The sequence below is a fragment of the Protopterus annectens genome, chromosome 15.part0 (assembly GCF_019279795.1).
Source record: "Protopterus annectens isolate FY-2018-M chromosome 15.part0, PAN1.0, whole genome shotgun sequence".
In the NCBI taxonomy this organism is placed as follows: Eukaryota; Metazoa; Chordata; order Ceratodontiformes; family Protopteridae; genus Protopterus; species Protopterus annectens.
The window spans coordinates 713629719-713645511 of NC_056749.1; positions in this window are offsets into that span (position 1 = coordinate 713629719).

Here is a 15793-nt window from a genome sequence, read left to right on the forward strand (position 1 = left end):
TCACTGCCATTCACCTTATTAGTCCTACAAACATCATACTCACACACAAGAATGTATAGCCCTATAAAATGACTTTCACCTTCAAAACTATTTTATTTCTGTTCTCTCTATATCTCTATCACCTTCTACAAATAACATCTCATCACACAACCCACATAACTTACAAACCTACTTCTGCAACAATCATATTTATACATTCTCTCCCCAGCTATTCCTCAGTAGGCCCTACTTTATATGCCACAGACTTAGTCTTACAAATCAAACTAAAAATCCTCTCCCATCAAAACCACCACAACAAACCTCAGTTCTAAACAATTGGCTCAATATTGCAAAGAAACTGCAACATTAATCTCCCCACCCACTTTAACCTAAGTTAATACAGCGATATACATCCAAACCCTGGTCCCCCGCCAGCCTATTATTATCCCCTCAACCTCCTTAAAGTCCCTAAACTTCTCCACCATCAATCCCCAAAGCATTAGAAATAAAATATCACACCTACATGCCTGGTTAGACAAAAACAAACCAGACTTCACTGCCATTACTGAGATATGGTTAAAACCTTACATCAAAGATACTGAATTCATATCCCCTAATTACAACTGCCTCAGAATAGATAGACCACATAAAAAGGGGAGGTATCACCTTGATATACTCAAACACCTTCACTGTAGTTCAATACACAAAACTTGTCCTACAATTCTCAACAGCAGAGATACTAGTATCCTTTCTAAAAATGAATAACAGTAAAAACCTTTGTATCATAGTCATATACATCCCCCCAGTCATATACACCCCCGTCATATACATCCCCCCAGTCATATACATCCCCCCAGGCAACAACATTCCTATACTTGAAGACATTCTTGTTAGGTCATCTTATAACATTACAAATGAAACCATCATCCGAAGGGACATTAGCTGGCTTGATATTTGTAATCAGGACCCTTACACCGGCATAAACCATATAACTATATGCAACTAATAATCAATATAACCAGGCCCAGCAATACAACAGGCAGAGGTTCAGTTCTGGACTGGATACTCGTCTCTGATCCTCACAAAATCTCCTCCTTTGGCACACTACCTAATAGTATTAGTGACCACTTACCAGCCTTTATAACTCATAAGACCACCTCAGTAATAAGCACAAACCATGTTAAGCAAACCAGAGATTTATCTAAATTCTCCCCCAACACATTTAATGAAATCTTACAAAGGATCAGCTGGAACTCAGTCTAATATCTCCCTCTCCATGAGACTGTTGAATTCTTCACTTCAACATTTCTTAGAATTTTAAATACTTTAGCCCCACTAAGACTAAAAAGACCAAAAGCTAAAAAGGCAACCTGGCTTACCAAACACACGAATCAAATTATGTCTGCTACAGATAAAGCTTGGAAAACCTGTCAAAAAAATAAAAATCCTGACTCATTCAATATAAACAACTACATAACCAGGCAAAACGACTAGTGATTAAAAATAAAAAAGAACACTTCCTAAGCCTTCAAGGCCAACACAAACTAAACCCAAAGATGTTTTGGAGCACAATCAATTCCCTACTAAATTCAGGTAAAAATAACAATCCTTGCCCTAATCCAGATAAACTCCCTCTGAGATAGCCTCACTCTTCAATTCATATTTTACTGACACCATAGCTAAACTAACCACTACCTTCCCACTTATAGACCCCTGCCCACCTGAACCTCCCACTTCACACTCCTCTAGTCTCACTCTCACCTGTACCAACTTCCACTATAAAGAAACTACTTCATAAACTCAAACCTTATACTAACGCACCAGACAATTTACCTGCTAAACATCTACAGCTATCTGCAAACTACATTGCTTATCCTATCAGCATACTCCTCAATAGATCTATTCAGGAGTCCAGTATACCAAACATATGAAAGAAAGAATTTGTTCTTCTTCTCCGTGAAGGTGGTAAAACCTCTGATGTCTCTAATTTCCAACTCATCACTATCCTCTCTCCCATCTCTAAAAATTAGAAAAATGTATTCACACTCAACTTCTTAACTATATTGTCCAAAACCAGATACTTTCCCCCACACAGCATGGCTTCAGGCCAGGTCATAGTACCTGCACTGCTCTCATATCCTTTATGGACACAGAAACAGGGCTTGCGATGCTGGTTAAATAGTCTCCTCACTGTTCCTAGATCTCTTTAAGGACACAGTAAGCAGGGCTCACGATGCCGGTTACATAGTCTCCTCACTGTTCATAGATCTCTTTATGGACAAAGTAAGCAGGGCTCATGATGCCGGTTACATAGTCTCCTCACTGATCCTAGATCTCTTTATGGACACAGTAAACAGGGCTCATGATGCTGGTTACATAGTCTCCTCACTGTTCCTAGATCTCTTTATGGACACAGTAAACAGGGCTCACAATGCCAGTTACATAGTCTCCTCACTGTTCCTAGATCTCTTTATGGACAAAGTAAACAGGGCTCGTGATGCTGGTTACATAGTCTCCTCACTGTTCCTAGATCTCTTTATGGACACAGTAAACAGGGCTCATGATGCTGGTTACATAGTCTCCCCACTGTTCCTAGATCTCTTTATGGACACAGTAAACAGGGCTCATGATGCTGGTTACATAGTCTGCTCACTGTTCATAGATCTCTTTATGGACACAGTAAACAGGGCTCGGGGTGCTGGTTACATAGTCTCCTCACTGATCCTAGATCTCTTTATAGACACAGTAAACAGGGCTCGTGACGCAGGTTACATAGTCTCCTCACTGTTCCTAGATCTCTTTATGAACACAGTAAACAGGGCTCGCGATGCTGGTTACATAGCCTCCTCACTGTTCCTAGATCTCTCTAACAGTAAACAGGGCTCATGATGCTGGGTACATAGTCTCCTCACTGTTCCTAGATCTCTTTAAGGACACAGTAAGCAGGGCTCGCGATGCTGGTTGCATAGTCTCCTCACTGTTCCTAGATCTCTTTATGGACACAGTAAACAGGGCTCACGATGCCGGTTACATAGTCTGCTCACTGTTCCTAGATCTCTTTATAGACACAGTAAACAGGGCTCGCGATACCAGTTACATAGTCTCCTCACTGTTCCTAGATCTCTTTATGGACACAGTAAACAGGGCTCACGATGCTGGTTACATAGTCTCCTCACTGTTCCTAGATGTGTTTAAAAACACAGTAAGCAGGGCTCGCGATGCTGGTTACATAGCCTCCTCACTGTTCCTAGATCTGTTTATGAACATAGTAAACAGGGCTCATGATGCTGATTACATAGTCTCCTCACTGTTCATAGATCTCTTTATGTACACAGTAAACATGCCACACGATGCCGGTTATATAGTCTCCTCACTGTTCCTATCATATCCTTTATGGACACAGAAAACAGGGCTCAGGATGCCGGTTACATAGATTCCTCACTGTTCCTAGATCTCTTTATGGACACAGTAAACAGGGCTCGTGATGCCGGTTACATAGTCCTCTCACTGTTCCTAGATCTCTTTATGGACACAGTAAACAGGGCTCATGATGCTGGTTACATAGTCTCCTCACTGTTCCTAGATCTCTTTATGGACACAGTAAACAGGGCTCATGATGCCGGTTACATAGTCTCCACACTGTTCCTAGATCTCTTTATGGACTCAGTAAACAGAGCTCGTGATGCTGGTTCCATATTGTCCTCACTGTTCCTAGATCTCTTTATGGACACAGTAAACAGGGCTTGCGATGCTGGTTACATAGTCTCCTCACTGTTCCTTGATCTCTTTATGGACACAGTAAACAGGGCTCGCGATGCTGGTTACATAGTCTCCTCACTGTTCCTAGATCTCTTTATGGACACAGTAAAAAGGGCTCGGGGTGCTGGTTACATAGTCTCCTCACTGTTCCTAGATCTCTTTATGGACACAGTAAACATGGCTCATGATGCTGTTTACATTGCCTCCTCACTGTTCCTAGATCTCTTTATGGACAAAGTAAACAGGGCTCGTGATACCGGTTACATAGTCCCCTCACTGTTCCTAGATCTCTTTATGGACACAGTAAACAGGGCTTGCAATGCTGGTTACATAGTCTCCTCACTGTTCCAAGATCTCTTTATGGACACAGTAAACAGGGCTCATGATGCTGGTTACATTGTCTCCTCACTGTTCCTAGATCTCTTTATGGACACAGTAAACAGGGCTCACGATGCCGGTTACATAGTCTGCTCACTGTTCCATGATCTCTTTATGGACACAGTAAACAGGGCTCATGATGCTGGTTACATAGTCTCCTCACAGTTCCTAGATCTCTTTATGGACACAGTAAACAGGGCTCATGATGCTGGATACACAGTCTCCTCACATTTCCTAGATCTCTTTATGGACACAGTAATCAGGGCTCGCGATACCGGTTACATAGTCTCCTCACAGTTCCTAGATCTCTCTATGGACACAGTAAACAGGGATTGCAATGCTGGGTACATAGTCTACTCACTGTTCCTAGATCTCTTTATGAACACAGTAAACAGGGCTCGCGATGCTGGTTACATAGCATCCTCACTGTTCCTAGATCTCTCTAACAGTAAACAGGGCTCGCGATACCGGTTACATAGTCTCCTCACAGTTCCTAGATCTCTTAATGGACACAGTAAACAGGGCTCACAATGCAGGTTACATAGTCTCCTCACTGTTCCTAGATCTCTTTATGGACACAGTAAACAGAGCTCGCGATGCTGGTTACATAGTCTCCTCACTGTTCCTAGATCTCTTTATGGACACAGTAAACAGGGCTCATGATGCTGGTTACATAGTCTGCTCACTGTTCATAGATCTCTTTATGGACACAGTAAACAGGGCTCGGGGTGCTGGTTACATAGTCTCCTCACTGATCCTAGATCTCTTTATAGACACAGTAAACAGGGCTCGTGACGCAGGTTACATAGTCTCCTCACTGTTCCTAGATCTCTTTATGAACACAGTAAACAGGGCTCGCGATGCTGGTTACATAGCCTCCTCACTGTTCCTAGATCTCTCTAACAGTAAACAGGGTTCGCGATGCAGGTTACATAATCTCCTCACTGTTCCTAGATCTCTTTATAGACACAGTAAGCAGGGCTCGCGATGCTGGTTGCTTAGTCTCCTCACTGTTCCTAGATCTCTTTATGGACACAGTAAACAGGGCTCACGATGCCGGTTACATAGTCTCCTCACTGTTCCTAGATCTCTTTATAGACACAGTAAACAGGGCTCGCGATACTGGTTACATAGTCTCCTCACTGTTCCTAGATCTCTTTATGGACACAGTAAACAGAGCTCGCGATGCTGGTTACATAGTCTCCTCACTGTTCCTAGATCTCTTTATGGACACAGTAAACAGGGCTCATGATGCTGGTTACATAGTCTCCTCACTGTTCCTAGATGTCTTTAAGGACACAGTAAGCAGGGCTCGCGATGCTGGTTACATAGCCTCCTCACTGTTCCTAGATCTGTTTATGAACACAGTAAACAGGGCTCATGATGCTGGTTACATAGTCTCCTCACTGTTCATAGATCTCTTTATGTACACAGTAAACATGCCACACGATGCCGGTTATATAGTCTCCTCACTGTTCCTATCATATCCTTTATGGACACAGTAAACAGGGCTCAGGATGCCAGTTACATAGATTCCTCACTGTTCCTGGATCTCTTTATGGTCACAGTAAACAGGGCTCGTGATGCCGGTTACATAGTCTCCTCACTGTTCCTAGATCTCTTTATGGACACAGTAAACAGGGTTCATGATGCTGGTTACATAGTCTCCTCACTGTTCCTAGATCTCTTTATGGACACAGTAAACAGGGCTCATGATGCCAGTTACATAGTCTCCACACTGTTCGTAGATCTCTTTATGGACTCAGTAAACAGGGCTCGTGTTGCTGGTTCCATATTGTCCTCACTGTTCCTAGATCTCTTTATGGACACAGTAAACAGGGCTTGCGATGCTGGTTACATAGTCTCCTAACTGTTCCTTGATCTCTTTATGGACACAGTAAACAGGACTCGCGATGCCGGTTACATAGTCTCCTCACTGTCCCTAGATCTCTTTATGGATACAGTAAACAGGGCTCGGGGTACTGGTTACATAGTCTCCTCACTGTTCCTAGATCTCTTTATGGACACAGTAAACATGGCTCATGATGCTGGTTACATTGTCTCCTCACTGTTCCTAGATCTCTTTATGGACAAAGTAAACAGGGCTCGTGATGCCGGTTACATAGTCTCCTCACTGTTCCTACATCTCTTTATGGACACAGTAAACAGGGCTTGCGATGCTGGTTACATAGTCTCCTCACTGTTCCAAGATCTCTTTATGGACACAGTAAACAGGGCTCATGATGCTGGTTACATTGTCTCCTCATTGTTCCTAGATCTCTTTATGGACACAGTAAACAGGGCTCATGATGCCGGTTACATAGTCTGCTCACTGTTCCATGATCTCTTTATGGACACAGTAAACAGGGCTCATGATGCTGGTTACATAGTCTCCTCACAGTTCCTAGATCTCTTTATGGACACAGTAAACAGGGCTCATGATGCTGGATACATAGTCTCCTCACATTTCCTAGATCTCTTTATGGACACAGTAATCAGGGCTCGTGATACCGGTTACATAGTCTCCTCACAGTTCCTAGATCTCTTTATGGACACAGAAAACAGGGCTCATGATGCCGGTTACATAGTCTCCTCACTGTTCCAAGATCTCTTTATAGACACAGTAAACAGGGCTCGCCTTGCTTGTTACATGGTCTCCTCACTGTTCCAAGATCTCTTTATGGACACAGTAAACAGGGCTCACAATGCAGGTTACATAGTCTCCTCACTGTTCCTAGATCTCTTTATGTACACAGTAAACAGGGCTCGCGATGCTGGTTACATAGTCTCCTCACTGTTCCAAGATCTCTTTATGGACACAGTAAACAGGGCTCACGATGCCGTTTACATAGTCTCCTCACTGTTCATAGATCTCTTTATGAACACAGTAAACAGGGCTCAGGATGCCGGTTACATAGTCTCCTCACTGTTCCTAGATCTCTTTATGGACACAGTAAACAGGGCTCAGGATGCCGGTTACATAGTCTCCTCACTGTTCATAGATCTCTTTATGGACACAGTAAACAGGGCTCACGATGCCAGTTACATAGTCTTCTCACTGTTCCTAGATCTCTTTATGGACAGAGTAAACAGGGCTCGTGATGCTGGTTACACAGTCTCCTCACTGTTCTTAGATCTCTTTATGGACACAGTAAACAGGGCTCATGATGCTGGTTACATAGTCTCCCCACTGTTCCTAGATCTCTTTATGGACACAGTAAACAGGCCTAACGATGCTGGTTACATAGTCTGCTCACTGTTCATAGATCTCTTTATGGACACAGTAAATAGGGCTCGGGGTGCTGGTTACATAGTCTCCTCACTGATCCTAGATCTCTTTATAGACACAGTAAACAGGGCTCGTGATGCAGGTTACATAGTCTCCTCACTGTTCCTAGATCTCTTTATGAACACAGTAAACAGGGCTCACGATGCGGGTTACATAGCCTCCTCACTGTTAATAGATCTCTCTAACAGTAAACAGGGCTCGCGATGCAGGGTACATAGTTTCCTCACTGTTCCTAGATCTCTTTAAGGACACAGTAAGCAGGGCTCGCGATGCTGGTTGCATAGTCTCCTCACTGTTCCTAGATCTCTTTATGGACACAGTAAACAGGGCTCATGATGCCGGTTACATAGTCTCCTCACTGTTCCTAGATCTCTTTATAGATACAGTAAACAGGGCTCGCGATACCGGTTACATAGTCTCCTCACTGTTCCTAGATCTCTTTATGGACACAGTTAACAGAGCTCGCGATGCTGGTTACATAGTCTCCTCACTGTTCCTAGATCTCTTTATGGACACAGTAAACAGGGCTCATGATGCTGGTTACATAGTCTCCTCACTGTTCCTAGATGTCTTTAAGGACACAGTAAGCAGGGCTCGCAATGCTGGTTACATAGCCTCCTCACTGTTCCTAGATCTGTTTATGAACACAGTAAACAGGGCTCATGATGCTGGTTACATAGTCTCCTCACTGTTCATAGATCTCTTTATGTACACAGTAAACATGCCACACGATGCCGGTTATATAGTCTCCTCACTGTTCCTATCATATCCTTTATGGACACAGTAAACAGGGCTCAGGATGCCGGTTACATAGATTCCTCACTGTTCCTGGATCTCTTTATGGACACAGTAAACAGGGCTCGTGATGCCGGTTACATAGTCTCCTCACTGTTCCTAGATCTCTTTATGGACACAGTAAACAGGGTTCATGATGCTGGTTACATAGTCTCCTCACTGTTCCTAGATCTCTTTATGGACACAGTAAACAGGGCTCATGATGCCGGTTACATAGTCTCCACACTGTTCCTAGATCTCTTTATGGACTCAGTAAACAGGACTCGTGATGCTGGTTCCATATTGTCCTCACTGTTCCTAGATCTCTTTATGGACACAGTAAACAGGGCTTGCGATGCTGGTTACATAGTCTCCTCACTGTTCCTTGATCTCTTTATGGACACAGTAAACAGGGCTCATGATGCCGGTTACATAGTCTCCTCACTGTTCCTAGATCTCTTTATGGATACAGTAAACAGGGCTCGGGGTGCTGGTTACATAGTCTCCTCACTGTTCCTAGATCTCTTTATGGACACAGTAAACATGGCTCATGATGCTGGTTACATTGTCTCCTCACTGTTCCTAGATCTCTTTATGGACAAAGTAAACAGGGCTCGTGATGCCGGTTACATAGTCTCCTCACTGTTCCTAGATCTCTTTATGGACACAGTAAACAGGGCTTGCGATGCTGGTTACATAGTCTCCTCACTGTTCCAAGATCTCTTTATGGACACAGTAAACAGGGCTCATGATGCTGGTTACATTGTCTCCTCACTGTTCCTAGATCTCTTTATGGACACAGTAAACAGGGCTCACGATGCCGGTTACATAGTCTGCTCACTGTTCCATGATCTCTTTATGGACACAGTAAACAGGGCTCATGATGCTGGTTACATAGTCTCCTCACATTTCCTAGATCTCTTTATGGACACAGTAATCAGGGCTCACGATACCGGTTACATAGTCTCCTCACAGTTCCTAGATCTCTTTATGGACACAGTAATCAGGGCTCGCGATACCGGTTACATAGTCTCCTCACAGTTCCTAGATCTCTTTATGGACACAGTAAACAGGGATCGCAATGCTGGGTACATAGTCTACTCACTGTTCCTAGATCTCTTTATGGACACAGTAAACAGGGCTCACGATGCCGTTTACATAGTCTCTTCACTGTTCATAGATCTCTTTATGAACACAGTAAACAGGGCTCAGGATGCCGGTTACATAGTCTCCTCACTGTTCCTAGATCTCTTTATGGACACAGTAAACAGGGCTCAGGATGCCGGTTACATAGTCTCCTCACTGTTCATAGATCTCTTTATGGACACAGTAAACAGGGCTCACAATGCTAGTTACATAGTCTCCTCACTGTTCCTAGATCTCTTTATGGACAAAGTAAACAGGGCTCGTGATGCTGGTTACATAGTCTCCTCACTGTTCCTAGATCTCTTTATGGACACAGTAAACAGGGCTCATGATGCTGGTTACATAGTCTCCCCACTGTTCCTAGATCTCTTTATGGACACAGTAAACAGGGCTCACGATGCTGGTTACATAGTCTGCTCACTGTTCATAGATCTCTTTATGGACACAGTAAACAGGGCTCGGGGTGCTGGTTACATAGTCTCCTCACTGATCCTAGATTTCTTTATAGACACAGTAAACAGGGCTTGTGATGCTGGTTACATAGTCTCCTCACTGTTCCAAGATCTCTTTATGGACACAGTAAACAGGGCTCATGATGCTGGTTACATTGTCTCCTCATTGTTCCTAGATCTCTTTATGGACACAGTAAACAGGGCTCACGATGCCGGTTACATAGTCTGCTCACTGTTCCATGATCTCTTTATGGACACAGTAAACAGGGCTCATGATGCTGGTTACATAGTCTCCTCACAGTTCCTAGATCTCTTTATGGACACAGTAATCAGGCTCGCGATACCGGTTACATAGTCTCCTCACAGTTCCTAGATCTCTTTATGGGCACAGTAAACAGGGATCGCAATGCTGGGTACATAGTCTACTCAATGTTCCTAGATCTCTTTATGGACACAGAAAACAGGGCTCATGATGCCGGTTACATAGTCTCCTCACTGTTCCAAGATCTCTTTATAGACACAGTAAACAGGGCTCGCGTTGCTTGTTACATAGTCTCCTCACTGTTCCAAGATCTCTTTATGGACACAGTAAACAGGGCTCACAATGCAGGTTACATAGTCTCCTCACTGTTCCTAGATCTCTTTATGTACACAGTAAACAGGGCTCGCGATGCTGGTTACATAGTCTCCTCACTGTTCCAAGATCTCTTTATGGACACAGTAAACAGGGCTCATGATGCCGTTTACATAGTCTCCTCACTGTTCATAGATCTCTTTATGAACACAGTAAACAGGGCTCAGGATGCCGGTTACATAGTCTCCTCACTGTTCATAGATCTCTTTATGGACACAGTAAACAGGGCTCACAATGCCAGTTACATAGTCTCCTCACTGTTCCTAGATCTCTTTATGGACAAAGTAAACAGGGCTCGTGATGCTGGTTACATAGTCTCCTCACTGTTCCTAGATCTCTTTATGGACACAGTAAACAGGGCTCATGATGCTGGTTACATAGTCTCCCCACTGTTCCTAGATCTCTTTATGGACACAGTAAACAGGCCTCACGATGCTGGTTACATAGTCTGCTCACTGTTCATAGATCTCTTTATGGACACAGTAAACAGGGCTCGGGGTGCTGGTTACATAGTCTCCTGACTGATCCTAGATCTCTTTATAGACACAGTAAACAGGGCTCGTGACGCAGGTTACATAGTCTCCTCACTGTTCCTAGATCTCTTTATGGACACAGTAAACAGGCCTCACGATGCTGATTACATAGTCTCCTCACTGTTCCTAGATCTCTCTAACAGTAAACAGGGCTCGCGATGCAGGTTACATAGTCTCCTCACTGTTCCTAGATCTCTTTATAGACACAGTAAGCAGGGCTCGCGATGCTGGTTGCATAGTCTCCTCACTGTTCCTAGATCTCTTTATGGACACAGTAAACAGGGCTCACGATGCCGGTTACATAGTCTCCTCACTGTTCCTAGATCTCTTTATAGACACAGTAAACAGGGCTCGCGATACCGGTTACATAGTCTCCTCACTGTTCCTAGATCTCTTTATGGACACAGTAAACAGAGCTCGCGATGCTGGTTACATAGTCTCCTCACTGTTCCTAGATCTCTTTATGGACACAGTAAACAGGGCTCACGATGCTGGTTACATAGTCTCCTCACTGTTCCTAGATGTCTTTAAGGACACAGTAAGCAGGGCTCGCGATGCTGGTTACATAGCCTCCTCACTGTTCCTAGATCTGTTTTTGAACACAGTAAACAGGGCTCATGATGCTGGTTACATAGTCTCCTCACTGTTCATAGATCTCTTTATGTACACAGTAAACATGCCACACGATGCCGGTTATATAGTCTCCTCACTGTTCCTATCATATCCTTTATGGACACAGTAAACAGGGCTCAGGATGCCAGTTACATAGATTCCTCACTGTTCCTGGATCTCTTTATGGACACAGTAAACAGGGCTCGTGATGCCGGTTACATAGTCTCCTCACTGTTCCTAGATCTCTTTATGGACACAGTAAACAGGGTTCATGATGCTGGTTACATAGTCTCCTCACTGTTCCTAGATCTCTTTATGGACACAGTAAACAGGGCTCATGATGCCGGTTACATAGTCTCCACTCTGTTCCTAGATCACTTTATGGACTCAGTAAACAGGACTCGTGATGCTGGTTCCATATTGTCCTCACTGTTCCTAGATCTCTTTATGGACACAGTAAACAGGGCATGCGATGCTGGTTACATAGTCTCCTCACTGTTCCTTGATCTCTTTATGGACACAGTAAACAGGGCTCGCGATGCCGGTTACATAGTCTCCTCACTGTTCCTAGATCTCTTTATGGATACAGTAAACAGGGCTCGGGGTGCTGGTTACATAGTCTCCTCACTGCTCCTAGATCTCTTTATGGACACAGTAAACATGGCTCATGATGCTGGTTACATTGTCTCCTCACTGTTCCTAGATCTCTTTATGGACAAAGTAAACAGGGCTCGTGATGCCGGTTACATAGTTTCCTCACTGTTCCTAGATCTCTTTATGGACACAGTAAACAGGGCTTGCGATGCTGGTTACATAGTCTCCTCACTGTTCCAAGATCTCTTTATGGACACAGTAAACAGGGCTCATGATGCTGGTTACATTGTCTCCTCACTGTTCCTAGATCTCTTTATGGACACAGTAAACAGGGCTCACGATGCCGGTTACATAGTCTGCTCACTGATCCATGATCTCTTTATGGACACAGTAAACAGGGCTCATGATGCTGGTTACATAGTCTCCTCACATTTCCTAGATCTCTTTATGGACACAGTAATCAGTGCTCATGATACTGGTTACATAGTCTCCTCACAGTTCTTAGATCTCTTTATGGACACAGTAATCAGGGCTCGCGATACCGGTTACATAGTCTCCTCACAATTCCTAGATCTCTTTATGGACACAGTAAACAGGGATCGCAATGCTGGGTACATAGTCTACTCACTGTTCCTAGATCTCTTTATGGACACAGTAAACAGGGCTCACGATGCCGTTTACATAGTCTCCTCACTGTTCATAGATCTCTTTATGAACACAGTAAACAGGGCTCAGGGTGCCGGTTACATAGTCTCCTCACTGTTCCTAGATCTCTTTATGGACACAGTAAACAGGGCTCAGGATGCCGGTTACATAGTCTCCTCACTGTTCATAGATCTCTTTATGGACACGGTAAACAGGGCTCACAATGCTAGTTACATAGTCTCCTCACTGTTCCTAGATCTCTTTATGGACAAAGTAAACAGGGCTCGTGATGCTGGTTACATAGTCTCCTCACTGTTCCTAGATCTCTTTATGGATACAGTAAACAGGGCTCATGATGCTGGTTACATAGTCTCCCCACTGTTCCTAGATCTCTTTATGGACACAGTAAACAGGGCTCACGATGCTGGTTACATAGTCTGCTCATTGTTCATAGATCTCTTTATGGACACAGTAAACAGGGCTCGGGGTGCTGGTTACATAGTCTCCTCACTGATCCTAGATCTCTTTATAGACACAGTAAACAGGGCTTGCGATGCTGGTTACATAGTCTCCTCACTGTTCCAAGATCTCTTTATGGACACAGTAAACAGGGCTCATGATGCTGGTTACATTGTCTCCTCATTGTTCCTAGATCTCTTTATGGACACAGTAAACAGGGCTCACGATGCCGGTTACATAGTCTGCTCACTGTTCCATGATCTCTTTATGGACACAGTAAACAGGGCTCATGATGCTGGTTACATAGTCTCCTCACAGTTCCTTGATCTCTTTATGGACACAGTAATCAGGGCTCGCGATACCGGTTACATAGTCTCCTCACAGTTCCTAGATCTCTTTATGGGCACAGTAAACAGGGATCGCAATGCTGGGTACATAGTCTACTCAATGTTCCTAGATCTCTTTATGGACACAGAAAACAGGGCTCATGATGCCGGTTACATAGTCTCCTCACTGTTCCAAGATCTCTTTATAGACACAGTAAACAGGGCTCGCGTTGCTTGTTACATAGTCTCCTCACTCTTCCAAGATCTCTTTATGGACACAGTAAACAGGGCTCACAATGCAGGTTACATAGTCTCCTCACTGTTCCTAGATCTCTTTATGTACACAGTAAACAGGGCTTGCGATGCTGGTTACATAGTCTCCTCACTGTTCCAAGATCTCTTTATGGACACAGTAAACAGGGCTCACGATGCCGTTTACATAGTCTCCTCACTGTTCATAGATCTCTTTATGAACACAGTAAACAGGGCTCAGGATGCCGGTTACGTAGTCTCCTCACTGTTCATAGATCTCTTTATGGACACAGTAAACAGGGCTCACAATGCCAGTTACATAGTCTCCTCACTGTTCCTAGATCTCTTTATGGACACAGTAAACAGGGCTCGTGATGCCGGTTACATAGTCTCCTCACTGTTCCTAGATCTCATTATGGACACAGTAAACAGGGTTCATGATGCTGGTTACATAGTCTCCTCACTGTTCCTAGATCTCTTTATGGACACAGTAAACAGGGCTCATGATGCCGGTTACATAGTCTCCACTCTGTTCCTAGATCTCTTTATGGACTCAGTAAACAGGACTCGTGATGCCGGTTACATAGTCTCCTCACTGTTCCTAGATCTCTTTATGGATACAGTAAACAGGGCTCAGGGTGCTGGTTACATAGTCTCCTCACTGCTCCTAGACCTCTTTATGGACACAGTAAACATGGCTCATGATGCTGGTTACATTGTCTCCTCACTGTTCCTAGATCTCTTTATGGACAAAGTAAACAGGGCTCGTGATGCCGGTTACATAGTCTCCTCACTGTTCCTAGATCTCTTTATGGACACAGTAAACAGGGCTTGCGATGCTGGTTACATAGTCTCCTCACTGTTCCAAGATCTCTTTATGGACACAGTAAACAGGGCTCATGATGCTGGTTACATTGTCTCCTCACTGTTCCTAGATCTCTTTATGGACACAGTAAACAGGGCTCACGATGCCGGTTACATAGTCTGCTCACTGTTCCATGATCTCTTTATGGACACAGTAAACAGGGCTCATGATGCTGGTTACATAGTCTCCTCACATTTCCTAGATCTCTTTATGGACACAGTAATCAGGGCTCATGATACTGGTTACATAGTCTCCTCACAGTTCCTAGATCTCTTTATGGACACAGTAATCAGGGCTCGCGATACCGGTTACATAGTCTCCTCACAGTTCCTAGATCTCTTTATGGACACAGTAAACAGGGATCGCAATGCTGGGTACATAGTCTACTCACTGTTCCTAGATCTCTTTATGGACACAGTAAACAGGGCTCACGATGCCGTTTACATAGTCTCCTCACTGTTCATAGATCTCTTTATGAACACAGTAAACAGGGCTCAGGGTGCCGGTTACATAGTCTCCTCACTGTTCCTAGATCTCTTTATGGACACAGTAAACAGGGCTCAGGATAGCGGTTACATAGTCTCCTCACTGTTCATAGATCTCTTTATGGACACGGTAAACAGGGCTCACAATGCTAGTTACATAGTCTCCTCACTGTTCCTAGATCTCTTTATGGACAAAGTAAACAGGGCTCGTGATGCTGGTTACATAGTCTCCTCACTGTTCCTAGATCTCTTTATGGATACAGTAAACAGGGCTCATGATGCTGGTTACATAGTCTCCCCACTGTTCCTAGATCTCTTTATGGACACAGTAAACAGGGCTCACGATGCTGGTTACATAGTCTGCTCATTGTTCATAGATCTCTTTATGGACACAGTAAACAGGGCTCGGGGTGCTGGTTACATAGTCTCCTCACTGATCCTAGATCTCTTTATAGACACAGTAAACAGGGCTTGCGATGCTGGTTACATAGTCTCCTCACTGTTCCAAGATCTCTTTATGGACACAGTAAACAGGGCTCATGATGCTGGGTTTACCAATTTTTGGGGGGGCCCCCCTTTTTAATTTTGTTTTCCTTTTAAAAAAAATCTTC